Below are 7,387 nucleotides of genomic sequence, written 5' to 3' on the forward strand. Positions count from 1 at the left end.
TTATAATACGTGTATTTATGCAAACAATTTAATATTTTACGGACAAGAAATACCTCTGTACGTATCCTTCTGTAGCTCTAAGTTTTTCCTCTGTTCCGCTGTTAGAGTGTATTTTTCGTCACCATCATCATCACTATCATCAGATGATTCCGCATCCTCGTCTCCATTTATTTCTACCGCTTCTTCTTGAGTTTCTGTCTCATTCTTAGGTCCGTCTGGATTATGTTTCTATAGATAATATAAATAGGTTTATTTGCGATAAATATATAGTGACTTAAGAGGGCTTATTTCTAACTTTGACTAGAAAGTGAATGCCTTCCACTGCTATAACATAGAATGAATCATGCACGATTATCAGTAAAACTTGCTTCGCTTCTTACAATTATTAAAACTATCTTGTTAACTCAGAAATAAAATATTATATTTAAGTCCAAAATAAAGCAGTCCATCCGTTATATAAGTGTTATTTTGAATTCATATCAAAACAAAACCAATTATTAAAATGTTATCTGTTCACCTCCATACTGTTTGATATATTTGTTTAAAATATGTTTGTAGCTTAAAAATTTATTTGACATTTAACCCATGAAATTGAACAATAGCGATGCCTAAAAAGACGTAGTTTTATAGCGGAATAATTTGCATAAAGTTATTAAACAAAAGAATAAATTAATGTCTGACCGCGTCAATTAAATGGTCGTATAAGAATGGTATAAATACGGTGGAGTTATCTTACCAGTAAACATCCGGGACAAAAAGATACCCGGGGAGTTTTACGTAGATTTAGTAACATAAGCTTTCAACAAGACAAAAGATACTGTTAATCAACGCATTTGTTTGTTAAGTCTATTTTGATAAAAATACATTATTTATTTTAGGAAGCAATTTTTACAACATTAATATTAGAGTCATTTGTCAAACACTAATGTAAATATACAAGCAATGTACTAACAAATCCTTTCAGTGCAAACAGGTGGTCACAATGTTAAGAAACGCGTGGATATTTCATTAAATTAGTAATCTTTTATGATATATATTGTAACCATGATTTCATAGCGGACAGATTCGATCAGCTCAAAATTCTTATGTTAAATAAACTATTCATTAGAGAATTATAAATCAAGTGTCAACTGTTGTAAAATGTTTAATGGGAGGAAGCACGATTCACAGTGAAGGACTAATGGCGAATAAACAATATTCAAGAAACGATAATAATAATAATTAACGTCATCATTATCATATTAAATAAGAAAACACGATGTTTTGAAATAACAAATAATTTGTCAATCGTTCGGAAAGTCTCCTGCAGAAAAATTTAATTATGACAAAATGAACCCGAGGTAACTTTACAGAAATTCAATTCGTCAGACATCTTTTGTAGATTTGTAGTCATTTCGGATGTATATCTATTAAGTTGATTTTTAAATGTTTTACTTATTCAAAGATATTCTTGACTGAAATAATGCGCGGTTGGGCAACTGAGGTCTTCCTCAACCAGTAAAGCTGGAACGTCGCCATATGGCATATACTGTGTCGGTGTGACGTAAAACCAAATCAAACAAACAAACTAACAAAACAAACAAACACACAAACAAACACACAGATCAAAGATATTCAAACTATTTTCATTTTATGCCCATAGATTGTTTCAAGTATTATTGAAATTATTACCCGAACTAGCTCTTATATTTTGTTCTTATTTTCATTCAAAACATTTATAATATCAGAATTTGCATGGTAAAACGAAACGAGAACCATTATTAAGTTCAAACAATACAAAAATTCATTTATCACTAATATATTTCAGTATCTCATCAAAAACACTAAGTAAATTTGTTCATACATTCCAGAAGTAAAACAGTCTATGCTGATTAGATGTTTTTACAAGCACTTATTTCTCTTAGGAATTTCTCTTTTTTATCTTGATACAGATAGCGAACTTTATATGTATCAAGAGACTTTTAAATTTTTAATAGTACGATATTTTGTTTAAAATATACATTAGTTAATATTAAAGTAAAAATAGTGTGTACAATAACCATTCCCTGTAAAAACTCAAACCTAATGTGGCCCATTAACCTCATTATCATCAAAATCAGTCATAGAGTTTATCATAAGAGTCTTTTTAAAGTCATTTTTATATAATAATAAAAATAAGAAAGGAGCTATAGAAAAACACTATAAAATAACGCATAAAATAATGGTGACACTAAAGAAAGAGCTTTAGTACATAGTGGTTTAGAAAATCAGACAACAAAAATAATGAGTCATCAGAGTCTCTTTAGAAATTTACAATATACCAATATGGAAATCTACCGGTTCTTTTTAAATCGCGACAGGTAGTGTAAATCTGATTGTGCAGTAATATAATTATATTTCTTTATGTCGTTTTGTCTTCTTACTTCTGTAACGTATGTCATTTTGTCATTTTACATCTGTAATACTATTAAGAAGATTGCACGGATTTTTCGTGAGGCGGGAATCTTGTATACATGTATTACACATGTGTAGAATGTTTTTCATTCGACGGGCGTTACTGAAAGGGTAAAGTTGTTTCCTAGTTCGCTTAATCGAACCTTATGTAATTAATTTAATCATTTTTAGTTATTTAATTATATACGTTGCATACGGACATATCAAATTAAAAAAAAATGAGCCCGGGTTGTAATATGTAGAAACATTAATTTTTTGTGTTATTGTACCACGGATGAGAATATCCCGCCATCCATATCCTGAGAACAGCTTAGCACTTGCTGCGGGTCCATTAAAATGGTTTTGTTTCCTGTGCGGCTTTGGTGTTCTATGACGGATTTCATGTGGTACTTTTACATCAGTGATAGGTGATATAAAAATCAAATACATATAAAATGTATTCAGTGTTATCATAACATTATTTCATCATAGATATGTTATAATATGTTTACATTGTTGGTTCATATGCTGAAAGTTGTTCATTTATATATATGATATTAAATCAGTAACGCACCGCATTCTGTAATCGTCAAACGTCTTGTTGTTCTTTTACTAACTACTTAATTAAGAAATGCTTTATTTTCGGACTAGCGTAGCGAGGGAGAAAATAATATGATGTTATACTGCATTGTTGAGAATAGTACTGAACTGTACTGGACGATATAACAGCTGTCAAGAGAAACCTTATATGGTATAAAGGCAGTCATCATATCTATGAGGATGCAAGTGTACTTTGTAACAAGTTCACAATAAACGACACGTTATAATTTGAAATACTTAAATGAGAAGCGTGATAGATTTATGTATAAAAATTGATGAATGTTTGGAAGACAGATTGCATTAGTAAACAGAAAAAACAACATCATAAGTCGGTTAATAGTCAAATAAGGATACGAAAATATCAGATGATCAAACATTTTATATCTCATTTTAGAAAAGTGATGTGCATTGTGCAGTATTTGATATTTGTGCTTGATGATGAAACTTTTTGCCTATAACCCAGCAAACAAAAGACGTTGTACCAACGTTGTACTGACGTTAGACCCTGACGTTGGGTAAACGTTGGCAGAAGGTTGGATTTGAAAGTTTTTTAGACGTCAGAAACCGACGTCTATACAACGTCATAAAATGACCTTTATCCAACCTTTTCTGACCATAATCCAACCTTTTCTGACTATTATCTGACCATAATCCAACCTTTTCTGACCATTATTTGGACATAATCCAACCTTTTTCTGACCATAATCCAACCTTTTCTGACCATTATCTGACCATATGCCAACCTTATCTGACCAAATTTTCTGACCATGATTTAACCTCATTCAAAACTTTTGGAATATGATTTTTTTTCATTTTGAAGCTCTTTAATAGGGTTAATAAATAAGCATTCTTATGATTTTAGCAATTTATTTTATACTCGGAATCACAAGTACAAAACAAGAAATGTGGTACAATAACAAATGCAAGATTTACATAATATTTTTTGAAACTATTAAACTTGACGGTATGTACTTTAATAACGCTTCATGTATTAATTAAGCATGTTTTAGAAATAAGATAAACAAAATATTTCTTGAATATTAACACTGACATTTTATATAGCAAACATCCATGCATGTGTTTTTTCTTATATCACCACTGAACTGATCACTCTGAGTTTGGGATTTTTCAATCATCTATCCAACTCACTGATTGTATATTTGTCTTTGTATTTTATAACTGAATCTAGATCTGAATGTTAAATGGAACAATATTCTGAATTTTGTTATAACTATAAATAGCAATGTTCATGTATCTTCATTAGTATTCTAGCTTCTTTCGTCCTCCTACACTATGTCGATCTGGTGCATACTATAAGCGTATCATTACCGTCTCCAACCTGAGATCTCATCACACTTTCTGAAATTAAAAAAAAATAAAATAATCAGTTACAAGTGCAAGAAATAAATCACTTATACATATTATAATTAAACGAAATTCTAACAAAACTCTCCAACTACTTAAAAAGATACTTTTTATTTTTAATTTAGTTTCGTGTACCTACTGTATATATCTATTAATTTTGATAAAAATGGCTTCGTGAATTTAATTATAAAATCAAGGGTAATAAGATCACTGTATTTTCTATAATATTTTGAAATATACCTGTCACAAAATCTTGGTAGGTTTTCATTTTTCTTTTCCTCTAAATATTTTCATCTTCCTCCTGAACTTTTGACACATGTTGAATTATCATAATTTTCACAATCTGAAAGACGAAATATAATCGTTTTAGAATTAAACGATGTGGTGGAAGGATGTTTGTCTAATACAATAGGCAAAATCCAATTACTATTAATCTTAGTTAACTCATAAGCGCATGAAAAACTGATATAACAAATACCAAAATGAAATTAATTCTACTCCCGCAAAAATTGATATTATTTTTTATATTTAATGTACTTTGTACAAATGCTCATACAACATCAAAGAAATTCACATGTTACTGTCATTTTTATACATATCATTTCTGCCCAGCATGATCTGGTCTGCTAAGTGTATATAGGACAGACTGGCTTAGTGTAAAAACGTTTTATGATACGAGCATACAACTTGTTGATAAGCAGGATAATTAACAAACTATTACTTTTATTGATTTATAACTATGATAATGTGTTTTCTGATTGATAATATGTTGTTTGATTACATAAATAAAAAGATAGCTAGTCAAATACAATGTGCTTTCAGATATATCTTACCAAAGTCGTATCATTTACATGTATCAAATGCCATGAATCATTATCATAATATAAGAAACACATGGTATGCTAACAGTATGGGTAAAGTATTTCAATTAACAACGAGTAGTTTAACAACTACACAGATATCAAAATCAAACTGCATCTGATACATGTATAAATGACTGGCCCCTCGTATAAGGGAAATTCATGTTGATAAGAAATAAGAGAAAATTTTATTTACCAGCATTTGAATAATAAGAGTGTTACGTACTGCATTTAACTTTTTATTGATTTCAATTGCTAGGATATTTCCTACCATTGATTGTGCATTTATTTGGCATGGCGATATAGTGTGGGAAAAATGATCCGATTATACAGACTGTTCTATAGCAAATGATAAAGTGTTCTTACGTGGAAACAAAAATATTTATCTCGCGAAATCACGTTACATTAAGTTTTACCAGTCAAACATTTCAATGATCAAATAACCATCGAATCCATGCAAACATGCGGTAAATTAGCATTGAAAAACAATATATAATGTTTGCCTACCTTTTTCTTTTGTTTGGAATATACAACTTTGTCTGTCAACCCGTCGTTTTTTTGTCCGCCAATACAATTGAATTTCAAATCCGATAAGTCGCAAATTCGAATTTACTAAATTATTTACCACTATAAAATGAAGCCCTCAAAAATGATAGCAGCTTCATTGTAAATTATATAAACACTTCTTAGACTAATTCGAGGAGATAAGATATTATTTAAACGAAAATAGAGCAAATATATTTCATACTAATCTGCGACTATCCGTTCACAGAGCGCCACCTATCGAATATCGTACGTTAGCCACCCACGTGATACTGTTGTTTTGATGGAGAAAATAAATATATAATGTTCCCTTTCTAAACTTAAACTTAAAATTCTCGCTGTTTATGCTTTCATTTATATATGTATTGGTTTCATAAATTAAATTCACCTATTGTCAGATTACCGACCAAAACCCGACGTCGAGTCGACGTCAAAATGAAACGTCTGTTAGACGTCGGAGATTCAACGTCGATTTGACGTTGTATGAAGGTCACCGACGTCGCAACCAAAATTCAACGTTGATCCAACGTTGGGTCAACGTCGGGTGTTTGCTGGGAAGTACATCAGCTTAATAACTAAGCCCTATTCACATAAACTTTCTGCATTGTTCGTATCACAAATCATAGGTTTAGCAGCTAATAATGATGTGAAATTAAATTAGCAAACAGGTTACATCAAAGGGCCCATATCTTTGCTTAAAAGCTGATAAGCATGTATGTGAAGATAACCAGATTTCAGTTAATATGATGCAAGCGAAGCTGAAGTAATTTTAATGTTGAGTAGTCTTTAGGTTTTATGTTGCATTTCACGTTTGTCTGTGCAAGCGGAGCTGAAGTAATTTAATTCACAGTAGTCTTAACAAAAGTTTAGAGGCTTACTTTACAATTGGTATCTCGTTTTTGCATGTAATTTCTAAAACGTTAACTTTATCTTTACCTTTTTTGAAACATCTTATGGCATTTTAAATGTATTATAATGATAATTATCAAAAAGAAAGAAAAGGACAAATAACGACCGCTTACGATTCCAATCATTAGTCTTACGAAGGCGTAATGATAAAATGATATCTTAGACTACATTTTCCATACCCTTACACGTAATCATTTATCATCAGTAATCATATCCTGAAGTATTCATTCTTGGTACAATTTTGGTATTGTTTGCAACGTATCGGTAGTATGATACATTTGTACATTTGATCTACATTAAAACGTTTGCAGTTTGCACTAGCCTTCAATATATAAACAATTATGAGCGGACTTAACATAAATATCATTTTTAACAATAGCTACATGTATTACTTATTGTCAAATAGAAATAACCCATTTATGAAATATGATCTAAGATATAATTTCCCTTTATGATTGTGACACTGACGAGGCCGATCAAGTTAAAAACTACAACACAATGTAACAATTAAAAGACATTTTATTTCGAACTTATTGCAATTTTATTTTCAGACATCATATTGCAGAATAAAAAGAAGTTAAAAATCAAGAACCATGAAAGAAAAGACTAACAACGGAAAGCGATGTTCATAAAACGTAGCACTTTGCTTTTCGTTGTTATTTTAGAAAATATCGAATTGAAATTTAATACCGCCTGCA

At 30.4% G+C, this 7,387-nt stretch overlaps 1 long non-coding RNA gene across 1 annotated transcript; it reads right to left on the minus strand.

The window, feature by feature from the left end:
• Positions 1-3,859: 3,859 nt before the first annotated feature.
• LOC132739444 (uncharacterized) lies at positions 3,860-6,212 on the minus strand. The gene is made up of 3 exons (XR_009627004.1): positions 5,745-6,212; positions 4,618-4,720; positions 3,860-4,371 (listed from the first exon to the last, which is right to left on the minus strand). It is a non-coding gene; the product is annotated as an uncharacterized LOC132739444 (long non-coding RNA).
• Between the last annotated feature and the right edge of the window lie 1,175 nt (positions 6,213-7,387).

The sequence above is a fragment of the Ruditapes philippinarum genome, unplaced genomic scaffold, assembly GCF_026571515.1.
Source record: "Ruditapes philippinarum isolate M1 unplaced genomic scaffold, ASM2657151v2 ctg25650_1_1_1_1, whole genome shotgun sequence".
NCBI classification, from domain to species: Eukaryota; Metazoa; Mollusca; class Bivalvia; order Venerida; family Veneridae; genus Ruditapes; species Ruditapes philippinarum.